The sequence below is a fragment of the Chlamydotis macqueenii genome, chromosome 5 (assembly GCF_036417535.1).
Source record: "Chlamydotis macqueenii isolate bChlMac1 chromosome 5, bChlMac1.mat, whole genome shotgun sequence".
Lineage (NCBI taxonomy): Eukaryota > Metazoa > Chordata > Aves > Otidiformes > Otididae > Chlamydotis > Chlamydotis macqueenii.
Genome location: NC_141560.1, coordinates 55,811,159 through 55,829,375, shown reverse-complemented (window position 1 = coordinate 55,829,375; position 18,217 = coordinate 55,811,159). Strand labels below are relative to the sequence as shown.

Genomic DNA, 18,217 nt, shown 5'->3' with positions numbered 1-18,217 from the left:
TTTTGAGTGAAGACCAAATATCTGACAAAACTGTCTAGAGATCTCCATTCAGATAAAGCCCACTGCTAATTATTGCCTGAATAACACTTTCGGAATGAGAAAAAAAAGCCGGTAGAAAGCAGAGAGAACTTGGAAACAGAAAAAGTCATTATAAACAAATATAACTTATCTTCAGAATTTGATATACTAATTGTATTGTAGACAGTCATTATTAATTTCTGCAGATAAACAACATAGCTCTAAACAAGGGAATAAATAAAATCTGGGTTAAACATTGCTCTCTTGATCAAATATCTTAGCAATTTCATGTAAAACGTAAGTTGATGATAAAGAACATATTTATTCAGTATCAGGAATTATGTAAAATGAGCCATTCCCTCTAGAGATTATCCATAGCCTTCTAGACAAAACAAGCCCCAGAAGTTTTTAATCCTGACCATTAAACAAAGGTTTAGGTCAGTGAGGAAATTCATAAGCCAAAAAATATATAAACCACCACTAGTGAATAGGGATTCAGTCCTCCAAAGTGCTAAGCACGTTGGCTCCAATCCAGCGAAGTACTTAACTACATGCTGAATTTTAAGCACATACATAGTCTCATTCCCACTGAGATTATTCATGGGCTTTAAAGCTCAGTATGCGCTTATACAGTCTGTTGAACTAGGACCAGAGCACTTGGTGTCTTCCTGAACTCGAACTCTGACTGTCATCAGCTGAACCTGAAGGAGCTCAAGCAAATAGAAAAGGAAAGACAGGGAGAGACTCTTCAGTAGGGCCTGTTGTAACAGGACGAGGGATAATGGATTCAAAATACAGGGAGGTAGACTTGGATTAGATATTCGGAAAAAATTTTTTACAATGAGGGTGGCAGAACACTGGAACAGGTTGCCCAGAGAGGTGATGGATGCCCCATCCCTGGAAACGTTCAAGGCCAGGCTGGATGAGGCTCTGAGCAACCTGATCTAGTCAGGGATGTCCCTGCTCCTTGCAGGGGGGTTGGACTAGATGACCTTTGAAGGTCCCTTCCAACCCTAACCATTCCATGATTCCATGAAATGAGTTTTCTACCTGCCTTAGCCAGTAACTCTGAACTTCATTCTAAAGATGTGAACCATTCAAAGATTATGAGTCTAGATTACCCTTCTTCAACAACTACAAATAGGAGAATGAGGGCTCAGCAGCCATTCCTGTGGCCCATTGCAGCATTTTCTTTTAAGTGTCAAAAAAAAAAAAAAAAAAAAAAAGAAAGATTAAAAAAAAAATTCCCTTAGGCCCAGAAAAGGTCCAAAGCCCATCAGCTCCTTTGGCATGTGCTGCTGAGTTTAGTTGTAAGAATCATCATTGCCTGAATTATTGAGAATAATGCCAACTATCCAATTTATCATTGCTATTTATTTTAATACAAAAATTGTAATAAGAGGCAAAATGCTCTTCACACATCTGATCATATTTGTTATGGCTTCAACATCAGAGAAGAGACAACCCGTGGCTCTCAGTGACTTCTGGCAAATGAGAGTCTCTTACCCAGCGACTGCCTTTACCATAGCTCTGAAATCCACCATGAGGAGACTGAGGCCCCAGCATGACCTGTGAAAACTGGTGTGACACTGAGCATGCTTTCAGACAAGGAAAATAGCCAAAGAGCAAAATGCAAACAAATTAATTTCTCACATAAAACAAGTAACGGCTAATGTTAAACAGTCTTTCATCTGTGTGCAAAAGGGGTTGTTTGTTTTATGTGCTGCCTTTTTTTTTTTTAATTTCAGGGCCCTATTCATCGCAAAACATTGATATACCAAATATTTTTAAACACAAGTAAAGGCATTTTATTAGCATCTGAATTTTTAAAAAAAAGCTTAGTAAGACACTGACACATTAATCAAGTGAGAATTTGCACAGAGAAACTTAAAGGGAATAGAAAGAACCACATGCACCTTCATGTCTGAAACAAGATTCGAAACAAATCGTGAAAGACTGTTTTGTGTAGTGGTTCCTGTGCCTCATTTAGACAAATATGTCACATTATGGCATAGAAATTAAATAGTTAACATGCATAACCAGTAACAGAGCGACCCTAAAATTACTGGACAGTCCACTGCCATGATCTAGCAGCTTTAACTAGACAGAACACTGCTACAGGGAACACTGGTCTACAGCATTCACTGAGAAAAAGAGCTGACATGCACCGTGGCATATTTTTTGCATGCTCAAGAATTCCAATCAAGCCACAGTAACATGGCAAGCTCTCTGCCCTACATGGCAAGCTCTCTGCCCTAGACTTCAGGAAGGCAGACTTCGGCCTCTTCAGGGACCTGATGGGCCAAGTGCCATGGGAGGCGGCCCTGGAGGGAAGAGGGGCCCAGGAAAGTTGGTCTATATTCAAGGAGCACCTCCTCCAACCTCAGCAGAGGTGCATCCCGATGAAAAACAAGTCGGGCAAAAAGGCCAGGAGGCCGGCGTGGATGAGCAAGGAGCTCCTGGACCAACTAAAAGTCAAAAAGGAAGCCTATAGAGGGTGGAAGCAGGGACAGGTAGCCTGGGAGGACTACAAAGAGGCTGCGCGAGTGGCCAGGGATAAGGTAAGGAAGGCCAAAGCCCTGGCAGAACTGAATCTGGCCAGGGATATAAAATGTAACAAGAAGAGCTTTTATAGGTACGTAGAAGACAAAAGAAAGTCCAGGGAAAATGTAGGCCCCCTCCGGAAGGGAACTGGTGTCCTGGTTACCCAGGACATGGAGAAGGCTGAGGTTCTCAATGACTTTTTTGCCTCAGTCTTCACCGACAAGAGTTCCTGTCCCACCACCCAAGCTGTAGAAGGTGCAAGCAGGGACTGCGAGAATGAAGAACTGCCCATTGTACTCGAAGAGCAGGTTCGGGATCATCTGAGGAACCTGAAGGTGCACAAGTCCATGGGACCTGATGAGATCCATCTGCGGGTCCTTAGGGAACTGGCGGATGAAGTTGCCAAGCCACTGGCTATCGTATTTGAGAAGTCGTGGCGGTCTGGTGAGGTCCCCGATGACTGGAAGAGAGGGAACATAACCCCCATTTTTAAAAAGGGGAATAAGGAAGACCCAGGTAACTACAGGCTGGTCAGCCTCACCTCTGTGCCTGGCAAGGTCATGGAGCAGATTCTCCTGGAAACCATGCTAAGGCACATGGAGAGCAAGGAGGTGGTTGGTGACAGCCAACATGGCTTCACCAAGGGCAGATCGTGCCTGACCAATTTGGTGGCCTTCTATGACGGGGTGACGGCATCGGTGGACAAGGGACGAGCAACTGACATCATCTACCTGGACTTGTGCAAAGCTTTTGACACTGTCCCGCATGACATCCTTCTCTCTAAACTAGAGAGACATGGGTTTGATGGACGGACCACACAGTGGATAAGGAGTTGGCTGGACGGCCGCACTCAGAGAGTGGTGGTCAACGGCTCAATGTCCATGTGGAGACCGGTCACGAGTGGCGTCCCTCAGGGGTCCGTGTTGGGCCCTGTTCAACATCTTTGTCGGCGACATGGACAGTGGGATAGAGCGCACCCTCAGCAAGTTCGCCGACGATACCAAGTTGTGTGGTGCCGTCGACACGCTGGAAGGGAGGGATACCATCCAGAGGGACCTTGACAGGCTGGAGAGGTGGGCCTGTGCCAACCTCATGAAGTTCAACCAGGCCAAGTGCAAGGTCCTGCACCTGGGTCATGGCAATCCCAGGCACAAATACAGGCTGGGCGGGGAATGGATTGAGAGCAGCCCTGAGGAGAAGGACTTGGGAGTGCTGGTGGATGAGAAGCTCAACATGAGCCGGCAATGCGCCCTTGCGGCCCAGAAGGCCAACCGCATCCTGGGCTGCATCAAGAGAAGCGTGGCCAGCAGGTCGAGGGAGGTGATTCTCCCCCTCTACTCTGCTCCCATGAGACCCCACCTGGAGTCCTGTGTCCAGTTCTGGAGCCCCCAACATAAGAAGGACATGGACCAGTTGGAGAAGGTCCAGAGGAGGGCCACGAAGATGATAAAAGGGCTGGAGCACCTCTCCTATGAGGACAGGCTGAGAGAGTTGGGGCTGTTCAGCCTGGAGAAGAGGAGGCTCCGGGGAGACCTGATAGCGGTCTTCCAGTACCTCAAGGGGGCCTACAAGAAAGATGGGGAAAGGCTGTTTAGTAGGGCCTGTTGCAATAGGATGAGGGGTAATGGTTTTAAAATAGAGGGGGGTAGATTTAGATTAGAAATAAGGAAAAATTTTCTTACAATGCGAGTTATAGAACACTGGAACAGGTTGCCCAGAAAGGTGGTGGAGGCCCCATTCCTGGAAACGTTCAAGGCCAGGCTGGATGAGGCTCTGAGCAACCTGATCTAGTTGAAGATGTCCCTGCTCCTTGCAGGGGGGTTGGACTAGATGACCTTTGAAGGTCCCTTCCAACCCTAACCATTCTATGATTCTATGATTCTATGATCCTACTAACCTTGGACACTCTTAGGAAAGACATCGAGGACCTATGGATCCTTCCCTGGAAGTTTCAGTGGCTCAATGCCTCTTGTAATAAAGCTCCACATTTCTCAAGTTTTTGGACTGGCTTCCTATTAGTTACCTCTGCAACATAACTAGCAGGCCAGCCTGCATTTCCATTATTTGAACATGGTGCAGTGGGCCCAGCCCAGCCTAACTTGCACAACTGGAAGACTGCAGGCCATGGCCTAGTTCTTCTAAAAAAATTGTCTGTCACAGGAAATAAAAAAAAAAAAATCCTCTCACTTAAAGTACAAGAACTGCACAACTTTCCAGAAAGGTGAAAATACAGGAAAACTATTTTCCCTTTTACGTAGCACAATTTTCCCAGTTCTAGAGGTTATACATCCCAGTTATCAACAGTTGTTCAGCCATTACTCCCAGTCTAAGCTGAATGAATATTCCATTTGACTGTGAGAGAGAGAAATGTTGATTTTAATATCTCATCCTCAGTTTCTTGGAAAGTGGGAGAGTACAGGTGAAGAAGGAGAACAAAGTCATTAACTACGCCTTGAAAGGCTACATCCACTAATGCTGATCTGCCCTCACACATTCTAGTTTTTTTTCTGTCTCTTCACTTCTCACCCTTTCTTCCTTTTTCCCCTCTCATTTCCTCTCACTGAAGTATTCTCCCTCCCTTCCCATCCACAGAAACTGACTACTTCAGGTTCTAAAGCACCTATTTCATTTCTGCTTTGCTTCTAGCTAGTCTCAAACCTTCATCGCTAACGAGATCAAAAAGACATAAAATACAATTTCGTCTCACATTCAACATTCAGACCACAAATTGGTGTGCAAGTGTATTGGGATTATTAATTCATACCGATCATTCAGAATTTGTAAAGTCTTTCAACAATATTTGCTATCAATCAGTCATTAGAAGGATCAGTAAAACACAAAAATGTTTAAGATTCATGCTAAGCTGTTCATGTAAGTAATAGTTATGTACCCATACAATACTTGCTAAAAAATACAAAAATGACCAAACTGATCCACTCAGAAGCACACTTTTTCTCAGACAACAAGGACAGATAACTCGTATCCCAAAGTATTTGTTGTGAACAACTTGATGAAGAACAGAAAAGTAATATGGAGTCAGTCTTGAATACAGTAAGCACTAAAGGGGACTTTTTTGACCTCTGCATGTTATCTTCTTAAAAAGACAGCATTACACCATCTATAAGGGGAAATTTAAATAAGTTATATGTATCAAGCTATTACCAAATGCTGTCTAACTACAGATATTCTCTATGCATGTTCAACAGCAATAAGAGCATTACAGTTACTATTCAGTTCAACACATTTACTCTTCCCTCCCATCTTTGTTCTTTCATATCCCTTCCCCTCTTCTTCCTCTCCCTTTGTTTTTCCTCCCCTTCTTTTCTCCCACACATTTCCAAGAAGGCCCAATTCAGCTCATTGTGGCATCAGCAGGGACCAGCAACAGCTGCTGTTCCAGCTACAACAGTGAATGGATTCTTAAAAATCAAGGGACAGCTTTAAAGTTTGGGAGAGTTGTTTAAACTGAATGTGTAATAACTCTACTGAGGATCTGGACTTCAACTACACTCAATAGGGGTGCTTCTTTACCTGCTTGCGGGAATGCCACTTGTCTGTGATGAGGTCACAGCCTCTTGGCAATAAATTCCATATCTGCTGTTTAGCCCAGTCAGCTGAAAACAAACTAGCAGATGCCATGCTGATTTGCATCTAGTTGCTATTGGTACTAAAGAGACAATATATGAAAGACAGGAAGTGTCATGTGGGAGCCACACTTAGGCAGCATGAGGGGAACGAGCATTCTCTTTCTTTATCTAATCATCCCATGCTGAATTACTGAGTCTTTCACGAGACGAATGCAGTAATCAAAAACAATTTGGAGACGGATTTGTCTCTTACTAGTTTATTTGTTACCCTAGGTATTTCTGTGTCACTTTGACTGGGGTGGGTTGAGGGTAGAATCCATCAGAAGTAGAATCAGCAACAGCTTACGCTTTGAAGTTTGCACTTCTGTAAGAAATCACCTTTACATACGATTCAGCAAAACAGTGTCCTCCTGCCCTTTTTCTTTTGGTCATGTTATACAATATAGTCACATCATGAAAAATTTAATTCAACCTGTCCAAGGGAGAACTTCATCAATTAGAAACTCCAGCTAATCCTCAGTAATTACTCTTTAGGTCCCTCAATTACCTTCTACCCACATTTTCTCTTTCCCTGAAAAGACTCTATATAACACTCACTGCATTCAAAGCCTTTCTCTTTCACACCATCATCCTGACTTTGGGTCTGTAATTTGATCCCATTCCATCACAGAGTGTTGTGCAAGGCTGTTTTCAAATCAACTGTTAGTGGACACACCCATTCACCCCATATAATGCATGGCAGCATATCTGCACTAAAATACATGCCAGTGTATCTCCACTACCATCGCTAATTAGAGGTTTTGTTAAATTCTTAAAATGAACATTACAGATTGACTCATTATTGTTTAGAGGCAATTAAAATAATAAGGAGAATTTTCACTGACTGAGGAAAAAAAGGAATCACACGGAAAGGCTGTGTGCACAAGCAAGGAAAGGAAGGAAACCTTTTTTGGCTTTCACCAAAGGCTGAGGGAATATCTGTAAAGCAGGGAACAAAGGCTCACTTAACCGCTTGAATACTCTGCAGACACAATCTCTTGAAGTTTAGGTTGAGTGTTGTGGGTGAGCATAGGGACACACCTGAACCAGCTCCACCGTTGTCTATATGAGTTCATATACAGAGGCAGCAAAGGGTGAAAAGTTAGAGGGATTGTGACACCTAGTAGGGGCTACCTGAAACTTGCCATCCCTCAGGAGCATCATGCATATGGTGCAGAAGCCCGAAGGCATGATAACACATAAGCTAACATATCCCCAACCTCTGTAAGTCATTCTTGAAGAATAATGATTTGTTTACCTGCGGCAACAAGATAGCTTTGAAGTAGAAAGGCTAATAACATCTGCTCTCCAAGTCCAAAGTAGCCAGATGCCAGAATGGACAATATTAGCACATTCCTCCACCTTAAGGCAGCAAAGTGATTGACCACTCAGTACTTTAAATCTAGGAAGATGTTCTAGCATAGGAATGGTCCTTTTTTCTCTGGCAGGTATGCTGACAGATTTGTAAATTGGAGTATTCTAAGAGTCATCAAAATACATAAATAACACCACTAAGAAGAGTACAAAAGGTCTGTTGTACTACTGCTCAGTAGAAAAGAGAATATATTTTATCTTACTCCTTCTTCTAGAACATCAGGTGGCGTTACCCTTCTTTATTGGTTTCACATTTTTCCATCTTGATACACTTCCGTAAACTTACTCCTCACAGCCTGTGTAGCCATCATCCCAACATGAGTTCACTGCCTACTAGCTTATGAAATCAAGATGAAAAGCTTATCACATCTAACTTGTTTTGAAATAAATAAAAGTATTCTACTGTTACTTTGAAAGATAAATACTACAGGTACCTTAATTTCTATGTGGAAAGAACAAGTAGTATAATGGGAACTAAAGCCTACACAAGGCAATCAGAAAGCACAAAAGGGTTTTCCTACAATTCATCTTTGACCTTTCGGGCAAGCAATGAGAATAGCTACAGATAGCAGAATGTAAGAACATATGCATGTAAACCAGACATGAATACAAAATCTCAGTCATAGGCACTACCACAACAAAAATACTATTAAAATTGAAACATGTCTACTTATGTACGTTAAAAAATTTTCATGTGCACATCTACCTATACTGCCACTAAAGGTTGAATAGAGAATATTCTTACTGTAGTGGCCTACATGAATCCCTCAGCAGAAGGAAAATATGCAAGGATCTGCAGGAAGATAATCTGCCCTCAGCAGTTCAGGTGTGACAAAGAAAAAAAAAAAAAGAAAGAAAATGCACAGCCACAGCCTCCACAGTTACCGGAAGTTGGCAGTCAGAATCCCCACACACTGCACGTACTATACCAGAAGTATACCAGACCCACTGGAAGATTAGATATGGACTTACAGTTGATCTAATAAGTAGTTTACATGAGCTGAATTCCTGTTAATGTCACCCTAAAGCCATAAGCTGAAACCAAGTTACTTTCTAAAGTGAGTCCAATGCAAACAGGGCCTTCACATGCAGTCCCCTTCCCAGCACAGTCACAGAAAGGTCTTTCCATTGAATCCAGAAGGAACTGCATCATGTCCTAAGGAACGCACTTGTGGCTAGAGTAAAATGGCATCCTTCTACTTAAGTGAATGGAGTTACACTGGCTTATCCAGATGAGGATCTGTCAAATATCAAATTATATAAAAATATTCCTCTGAAATAGCTCAACATTCAAATACCATACATATTAAATCCTTCAAAATGTTCATTCTAATAATAAACAGTCAGTCAGGCATATGGTGCCCTTCTTATCGAGAAAGCTCCCAAAATGTAATTCATTATCTAGTTCCACCTATTACTTCAATAGCTGGATTTGGTACTTCTGAGGTAAAATGCTGCAATGTCCTTAGCACGCTACTCTACCGCATTGAGGAAAGGAAGCGAGGATTAACTGAGCCAGTTAAAACTATAAGAAGAATGCAGATGGGCAACTACATCCTATCTTAGCTGGAATTAGACCATGACATTGAGGTTAACCCCCCTACTTGTGCAAAAATACCATGGGTTTTTACCAACCACAAATGGTCAAGAACTCAGTTTAACAAGCCCATACACAAGAATAATACAGATGTAAAAATCATGCAGAACAATCTCTGAAAGTGTGATATTCTAACTCAAAGTACTTACGTATTCATACACCAATTGTAATCTAAAACTAGACAAAGTGAAGTGAGATTGCAAGACTGCCAGAATACAATACTCTCCCAGTACAAACATCTGTTTAAATATGAAGACTTCCTAAAAGCTTCACCTCAATAGCTTTGGAGCATTAACGGATAGAGCCTCTGTAGAACGAGTATCTATGAGTAACGAGGAAATTTGCAGCACTCACTGCCTCCTCCGCACTGGGACACTGACCAATACAGTCTATGAAGTAAACAATTCAGCAGCAGCCCTTCCGGAACAGCTCCTCACCAGGGCAAGCTAGTCAGGAATTAAAGTCACATTTATTCCAGAAAAGAGTACCCAGATAGGGAGTGCCCTGCAGTATTATATGTCAATTTTCCCATGTCAGCAGGTCCTTGGAGTAATGTATTAATTCTCCTTATGTTGTGTAAGAGTTAGTTGGAATTAGTAAATACACACTGTTTAATTAAAAATATTATGTTTCAGCACATGTATTTAATTTGCCATAAAGTGTTGTTTGTAAGAAATCACACCATTTTCAATAGATCTAAAAAGATATTAGCATTTTTGTTTCTAATACAAGATATTTCAAGCAAGTAGTAAAATTTCAGTGGTATATGGAAGGGGTCTCAGAGAAACACACAAAAAAATACAACTATAAACAAGCCATCATTCTGGTAAGAGGAAATACAAACAACCAGAATAAAAATAGTTGATGCACAAAAGCCATAATGAGGGGGTTGCTCAAAAAATAACTTCTACTTTGAATGGTTTGGATGAAATACAAATTATCCACAGAAAAGTGTGGACTGGCATAAATGTTTGTACAAAATTATAAGTATATTTCTAGAAGTATGCAAGAGACAACCGCCTGCATGCTGCACAAGGTCCCAACAACGCTCTGCGTAAGTGCTAGTGCACAGAGTCCAAACCACTGCATTTTAATTACTATGCAGCCTCAGATACATTGCCTTTGATATGGAAATGTTCTTGTTCTCTCATCTTCACATACGGTCTCATGCACAGAAATCTTTATCTGATTCATAAAAAATAAAGTAGAATCCAATCTCAACACCTGACCTCAGTGCTTAGAAGTTTTTTACTAAGCATGGTGTCACTATAAAAAGAATGGGTAATATTGGTGTAAAGTTAGATATTTGGAGCAATGATATGAAGGATTTGCAGTTAGGAATCAAATCAATACTGCACCTCTTGAGGTTTTAGAGTTTCCTATTGCTCTATATCGGTCTATCAGCAACTGGAGAAACAATTGACTGTACACCTTTCCGTCTAGCTCAAGAAGAAAGAAAAAATATTTAAATGACATCCCGTCTTACCACCGATAGAAAAGATGCAACTTAGGCACTCACTGTATGAAATAGCTTCTGGAATCTAAAAAATCACTAACATAAAACTTTCCAGCTTTTTTTTTTTTTTAATTTCTACGTAACATTTTTGTGCATATTTTAAAGCTATGCACTATGGAGTTCACACAGGAAGAAGGAAAACGTTTCCCAAGCTTGACTTTATCAACCAGGTAAAATAAACAAAAAGAATACTTAAAATACAAACACAGTACTTTTCTTTATTTTACATTAATATGCTGCCTGTAAGAAGGCTAAAAAATTTTGCTTTAACAAATTCTACCAGTTACTCAGAAAAAAAAACATTAAATATTCAGACTTATTTAGATAATTCTCCTAGCTCTATAGAATTACATTCTCTTTTTGTAAAGAATATGATCTGGGTAACCTCTCTATAGAAGATAATGACCCATCTGTAAATCATTTTGTTGCAGGTTATCTGTTTTTTATCACTTCTAGTACCTGTCTGTGCCTGATGTGATACCCTTAAACACATTAACTTGATGGAATGTTTTGCCTGACTTCAAAAAAAAACATCAATTGATAAGTATTTATTCTCCACTATAAATGAATTACTCTGATTAAGTTACTTTACCAATATATCTCATTTTATATTGCTCTTTCCAATTCACAAGGCTCAAGAAATATTTGATTAAGCTAATTTCAAAGCAATGATTTTCAAACTTGGGATACTGGTTTATTTCTTTTTAATTTAAGGAGACAAAACAGTAAACATAAAACTGGTATGAGTATTTTAAAATATACAAGAAAAGGAAAGAAATGTCTGTGTACTGATTCTTGTTTCTTTAAGAGAAAATCCATTTTTCAGGTTCCTGTTGTACTAATTGAAAGAGAATTATTTAAAACTTCGCTGAATACTTGAATATACGATGGGTATGTGTAGCAGTTTCACCAGTGCCGAAGAACTCTAGACTTTCTGAAAGACAGTAAACTAAAAATTGGCAGGAAATCTCTTACAATGATGTCACAAAATATTTGTTGTTGCCACAAAATAATGTTTTAAAAGAACACCTACTTCTGTGCTGAAAAGGCTTTGGGAACATGCAACTATCCAGTTTTATCACTGTAGAAATCGGCTGCTTTCCAGCAAATACGTCTATCGGATCTCGTCCTTCTGTGCAGAACTACGTCTAAATAAATATACATGTATTTCATATAGATTTCACACTGGCCCAATGCACAACCTTACTAATGACAGGATTTTACCATATTTTGTTGTTTTCACAATATGATGTCATGACCTGTAATGACACATCAATAAATACTTGGAGAGAATTGTGTGTCTAAAGTATTCTGAATAGCCTGTATAAAATAAAAGCACAGTTTCTGTGCTTTGGTAACAAGTCCCCTAAAGTTCCCATTCTTGCTGTTCTACCTAAGGAAAAAAAAATAGAAAATGGTGTAAATAAAAATTACACAAAAAGACACTGAAAAAGACGACTAGAAATCGGCTGCTAAGGCACAAAACTTGAAACATGCTACTTGACGAATAAGCTGTATGTGAACTACCGAATACATCATAAAGCAGTACTTCTCTCACAGGTTCTGACATCATGCAGAAATGTTTCAGAGCTCTGTCTCTGTGATTTACTGTATGAACTGAAATGTTTTAAAAATATGTCGTTGTATCACTTCAGTTGACATAGCTTATATATACACAAACACCCCTATTTACATAACTTTTAAAACGTTAGTCATTACACACAACCTCTGCCAAACCAGCCCGCTGATCTTTAAAGTCACACTCTGGAAAAAGAAATATACATCCCCCATTGTATGGGCTATAAAGGAAAGTGCATCGGGGCTTCTCTTTCCGAAGTAATTTTTGTTCCGTGAAATAAATAAATAAATAAACTGACGGAGGCCTTTTAAGTGTGATCTATACACTTTTAAGGGGGAAATCAAACCAAGCGTAAAAGATTAATGGATATGCTTCCTGAAGTGATATCTCCCAAGGTGATTACAGTGTTTAGCAGACATAAGGTCATGACTAAAGAAACTTTCTAATGTCCACTGAGAAAAAATATTTTTGCGGTTGCTATTATCATGCAAAACTCTGGCCTTTATTACCACAAGATATTCCAAGGCCCCTAAGAACTGCAGACATTCATGGATCCTTTCGACTAAAAATATGATCAAAGATGAAAAAAAAAAAAAAAAAAAACCTGTCCGAAGGAATTTTTTTCCCTGTTGAGCAAAAGAAGTTCAGCTGGAAGTGACCACTAACATTGTTGGCCACATATTAAAAACCACTGGCTAGGGAAAAGCACTGGCAGTTCCCACTCGTGAACAAAATCAAATTGACAAGTGAAGGCAACTAACTTTGGACACTAGTTATTGTTTTCTACAAGTCAGGCACCCATGGCCTTACGAAAGAAACTGATGGGCTCCACTTTGTTTCTCTTCTCACTTTCACCAGCATGTAAACGCAAGAAGGAAAAAAAATGAAGCGGAGTTACCCAAGTTCAGCAGAGAATCAGTAAGGTGCAGGGCTAGACACTAGACAGCCATCGGTCTCGCTCCCTTTACCCTATGTGTTACACACATGGCACTAGTTTCCACCCTACGATCTAGCAGAAAAGGGAACTGAGCTTTGAGGCGGCCCAACTAAGTCTCTCAGCAGTCCTGAAACAGGGTACTGAACTGCAAGAAAGAGAGAGAACAATGCATTTAGCAGAGGATGCGAGGTTGCAGACCAAAGGGCCTCTTACACTCTTCCTTGCTGAATGAATTAAAGTTCTACGGGAGGAGGCCGGAGAAATCAGAGCGAGCGAAACAAAAAGTACGACAGGAGAAAAGGAGCCAGGAACCGTAAATCCGGGGACAACGCGGGGAGACGGCAGCAGTCGGAGCCCGCGGCCCTAGCAGGCGCCGGGTCCCCGGCGGCGGCTGCTCCTTCCCCGCGGGGGCAGGAGCCCTCCCGGGAGCCGGCGCGGCTCCACGGGGTGCGGAGAGGCCGCGGAGGGCCAGCCCCCCGCCCACGCGGAGGGACCCGCGGCGGGACTCGCTCCGGGGCCCGGGCCGCCGCGGCTGGGCAGCCCCGGGGGCCGCCGCCCGCCCCGCTCCCCCCGCCAGCGGCAGCAGCGCGCTCGCCCCGGACCCGGCCCCGCGGCGCGGCCGGCGCAGGGCTGCGCCCCGCTGGGGGGGCCGCCGGGCCCGGGCCCTGCGCCACCCCCCAACCCCCCGCCCCGGCCGCGGGAGTCCGCGCAGGGAGGCGGCCCGGAGAGCCGCGCTCGGAGCGGTGCCCGGGGCTCCCCTTCCCCTCCCCCCGGAGAAGCGCGATCCAAAATGGTTTTGCAGGCGCGGCTGAGCAGGCTGCGCTCGGTGCATTGACTCCTAGCGCAGCCCCTGCTTTGGTTTCCGTATATTCTTTGGCTTTTAATAGCCAGCTGAGGAAAAAAAAAAAAAGAAAGCATTATTGTTTTCTTTCTTTCCTTCTCTCATTGCCCATGCTAAATTTGACTCCAAAGTTTAAGCAGTTGAATTGGCTAATTCTGAATACAGTCTATTGAGGGACCAGACACAGCAGTATATCCCTGTATAGCAATAGATACAATGTGCTGAATTGGCAGTCTAATAATAAATGTGGCATTTGGACCTCCTTTCAGACCCAGTGCCACCTTACCTTATGAGGGAACTTCAACTACAGCAACTGTTCAAAACAAAATGCCATTACAGGATCAGCTTCACCCAACACTGGAACCAGCTAGGGGATTGTTTTACAAACAGCCTTTCTCACTTAACACAAGAATGTATTATAGGGAAAAGTTATGGACAGTGGGGAGTCTGAAGAAAACGCGTATGTAGTTTCTGCCAGGTGTCAAGCTACTTCAAACTGCAGCACACTCCAGATGACCTCATTATTTTCTTTTAAATGTGCTCACTATAAATAGATTATTTCTTAGTTTTACTAGAATGAGCTGCTAGGTACGCTTGCTGTTTATATTCCGAGTGTAGTGTGCATATAATGTTGTGAGCACAGAAACACGCAAAATATCCTGCCTCAGAACAAAAACCTGCAATAAGATCTTGCCAAAGAGCCATGGTGTGCTGAAAAAAAAAAAAAAGTTTTTTTAAAGCGTCTTTTCCAGGGAAATATTTGTATGTAATGGCAGTCTGCATGCACATATCTCACATTCATTCTTATTATTTACTTTATGGTATAATGGCTTAATTAAATGAGTGGGCACAAGCACGTCAATAAAACAAGTCAAGTCAAGTCGAAGTCTCAAAACAGGTTTCAAAATTACTCCATTACACGAATACAGAAAGGGAAATTCGTTAATTTTTTGGACTTCAAACCCTGTTTGGGGGCTGGATAAAACTGTTCTTCTGCCCCCACGATCAGCATTAAAGGTGGAAATGCCAAAAATGTTAAAATGAGGGTAAAAGAAAGCAGTGGGAACAAAGTGCCGCTCGTGTGCCGAAGGCTATTTAAATTAGCTTAATAAACATATACCTTATCTGCAAGCAGCAGACGAAGATATATTACTTTATCACAGAAAGTTTCACCGTCTGTGTTTTTGGGAAACACCCCTGGGACAGAACTATCTGTCGTCCCCAGGCTCCCACCAGACTGACTTTCCCTGCAGCCCCCCCCCCCCACGCCCCCCCCCCCCAGCCACTCAGACACAACACTAAATTGTCTTTTCATCTTGCCACTTTCACTCCTTCCCGTCCTTTTTTTTTTTAAAAAAAAAAAAACACCCAAACCACACACCCCCGAACAGCAGGGCGAAACGGCCCGCAGAAAGCAAAGACAGCGATCAAACCGCTATGAGCAGCGCCTCTGATTGACCTCAAGGCCCTGCTCTGCTGAAGCCCCGGCCGCGCCGCGGAGCGGGTTCACCGCCCGGCGCTGCGCTGCGCGGAGAGGCAGCTGGGAAGCCCTCTCGGCAGAGGAGCAGCGCTGTGGCACCTCAGTTATTAACGCACGCGTGAAAGTACCTGCTCACATCACGCCTATCTGTTCTCTCTCTCTCACGTATCTACCCACAGCCGCGCTCACGCAGGGCGACCCCGCCGCCGGTACACGCGTGCATGTATTACACGAGCGGGCTCGGCGGCAGCGCCGGTGCCCGGTCCTCCCCGGAGCAGGGCAAGCCGCAGAGCACACTCATTAGCTCCCACTGATGATTCCTTTCAGGATCATGAATGGAACAATTGTCAAAAACTGCGGGAAAAAAAAACAAGCCCCGAGACTATTATATACAGACACAGCTTGTGTGCGCGCATGTGACATTTGCAGGCAACCCAGATTCGTTCATAAACTCTTCAGCATTATCCGAAATAAAACATTAAATTGCTTATACGGTTAAAGAGGCTTCTTATCCCCAATCAGAAAAAAAAAAAAAAAACGAAACAGATTGGAAGGCAGTGAAAGCTAGGAAAAGAACAAGCTCTCCACCAGACACACCTTGCCTTACTCGTATCCTACAGCACCGTCTGTAAACAGCTGCGCTAGCTTGCTGCAACTGCCACTATTTTATTTTAAAAGAGTAAGAATAAGAATAATAGCAAGTGAAATACTTCCTGAAAACTTACTTTGCATTTAGTTTAGGCACTATTCTTTTTTTTTCAGCTCGCAAAGGAAGCCGTTTTGTCCAGGTTAGGTATTGTCTACTTATGGATCAGCCTCTGGCTAAGGGTTTATTTTAATTTATGGCTTATGCATTCTTTTAAGGTCGATTTGCATGACCTCCGGCAAAGAGCTAAGGCAGCAGAAATCCCAAGTCGAACGTTGCCACAAAGCGGCACACATCTCCCCTTTCCCGGGTGTAAATAGAGCTCCTCTGATGATGGACTGCTTTCTTCCCCCCTCCTTGTGTACCACAAATTAGGGTGCGATATCAATTTTAAAGTTTTCGGTATAACTTTATCCAAAGCCTCTGCTCGGGGAGATAAGGCGCCGCCGCAGAGCTGGAAACCCTCGGGACAGTGCCCCGGCGTGGCCGAGCCCAGCATTGCCACCGCCCAGCTTTGTGTCGGTGCGGGCGCCGGGGAGAGCACTCGTTTGTGGCCAACTTCAAAGCAGTAAACCCACCTCAAACTTAACGGAGAATTTAAAAGCACGGCTAAACTCCCTTCGCCTTTCTCCATCCCGTGTCTTTTGGGGTTATCCGTGAAGGGAAACCCACGCGAGCACTTTGGAGTAATGACAGCAGCGCTCTGCTCTCAAAGATTTATTTCGGATTTTGTTTTTCCTCTCTCTCTCTTTCTCCCTCTCGTGTTAGCTCCTTACGCGCAATATCTTCCCAGCACCATGTGTTCGCCTGCCGTGGGTGATCTTAAAATACAACGCTGATCTGCCACTACATTTTAAAATAAACGCTACTTGGGAAGGATGAAAAAGTGTTGTGATTTCAAGATACTGAGGTCCCTTAACGTCTGGGAATCCTCGGGATCCAAACAGCCCCGGAAACTCGCACGAGGACGAGACTATAACTACTTTTTTCCTAAAGAAGGTGGAAAAAAAAAAAAAACAACCAACCCAACAACACCCTCGTGGTATAAAAGCAAATAATCGTGCAGGGGGAGGCAGGGGGAAAGGGTGAATTCAGCAATGCTAAAAGCTAAACAACAGATCTACCTCCGGACGCTGCTGCTTCACTCAATTGCGACTAACAACCCATTAAAGACAGCGCAGGGGGAACCGGATTCCCTCCTGCAAAGCGACATAAATCCAGCGAAAACCCATTAAACCGCCACCACCACCACCAAGCCACGCAGCACTACACACCACAGCAAACAACAGGTATACAACACAATAGGGCGCTTTTTTTTTCCTGGTTACCTCCTCGGGATCCAGTGTGGCACAAAGCACTGGGAGAGTCTCCTTTTTTTTTTTTTTTTTGCAACGCGCTTCGGTAATTTTCATTAAAAAAAAAAAAAAGAAAAGAAAAAAAAAAGAGGGAAGGAGGTGAAAGGGGAGGGAGAAAGAGGAACAAATGGGTGGTAATTCGGTAAAAATAAAATAAAGTAAAATAAAATAAATTAACTAGAGTCTGCTGGTGTTTCTCCGGGCCATGGATGTGCAGGATCCCGATCGTTAGAAGTTTGCGGATGGGTTGCCTGGAGATTTGGTTACAATCAGGTTCATTATTATTTTTTTTTTTCCTCCTGAAACAAGTGAAGGCGATGGTTACTGCTGTCAATCTTGGCAATCAATGTGAGCGGCCATGTCGTAAGTATTCAAAGCATTTCCCGTCGTGCAACATCAGAAAGTGAGTGGCCAGGGCATTGATCTGAGGAAGGCAAAAGGAGGCAGGGCTCCCCCGCCCAGACAGCACAGGCAAGATGAGACAACACAGAGAGCGAGAGAGAGAGAGAGAGAGACAGAGAGAGCGAGCAGGGAGAGCAACAACTGCAGAGAAAGTGAGCACAAAACAGAAAGTGAAATCGCCCCGGGCTGCCAGCCGCATCCCCGAGAAGCTATCACCACTCACATTGCCATTAGACAAATGAAACCCTAAACCTCTCTCCCCTAATGGCCACTGATTGCCCGGAGTGGTGAGGAAAGGTACT

The 18,217-nt window shown here is 43.0% G+C and overlaps 1 protein-coding gene across 5 annotated transcripts in view; it reads right to left on the bottom strand.

Moving 5' to 3' along the window:
• Positions 1-17,990, bottom strand: part of SOX6 (SRY-box transcription factor 6) — a 386,403-nt gene extending 368,413 nt beyond the window's left edge. For 2 of the 5 annotated variants that reach the window (XM_086748348.1, XM_086748349.1), the window contains exon 1: positions 16,238-16,529. The gene's annotated coding sequence lies outside the window, so the exon portion shown is untranslated. Of the gene's footprint in view, positions 1-16,237; positions 16,530-17,486 lie in introns of those variants that run through there. The other 3 variants (XM_086748346.1, XM_086748344.1, XM_086748345.1) reach the window with 2 other exon arrangements.
• Between the last annotated feature and the right edge of the window lie 227 nt (positions 17,991-18,217).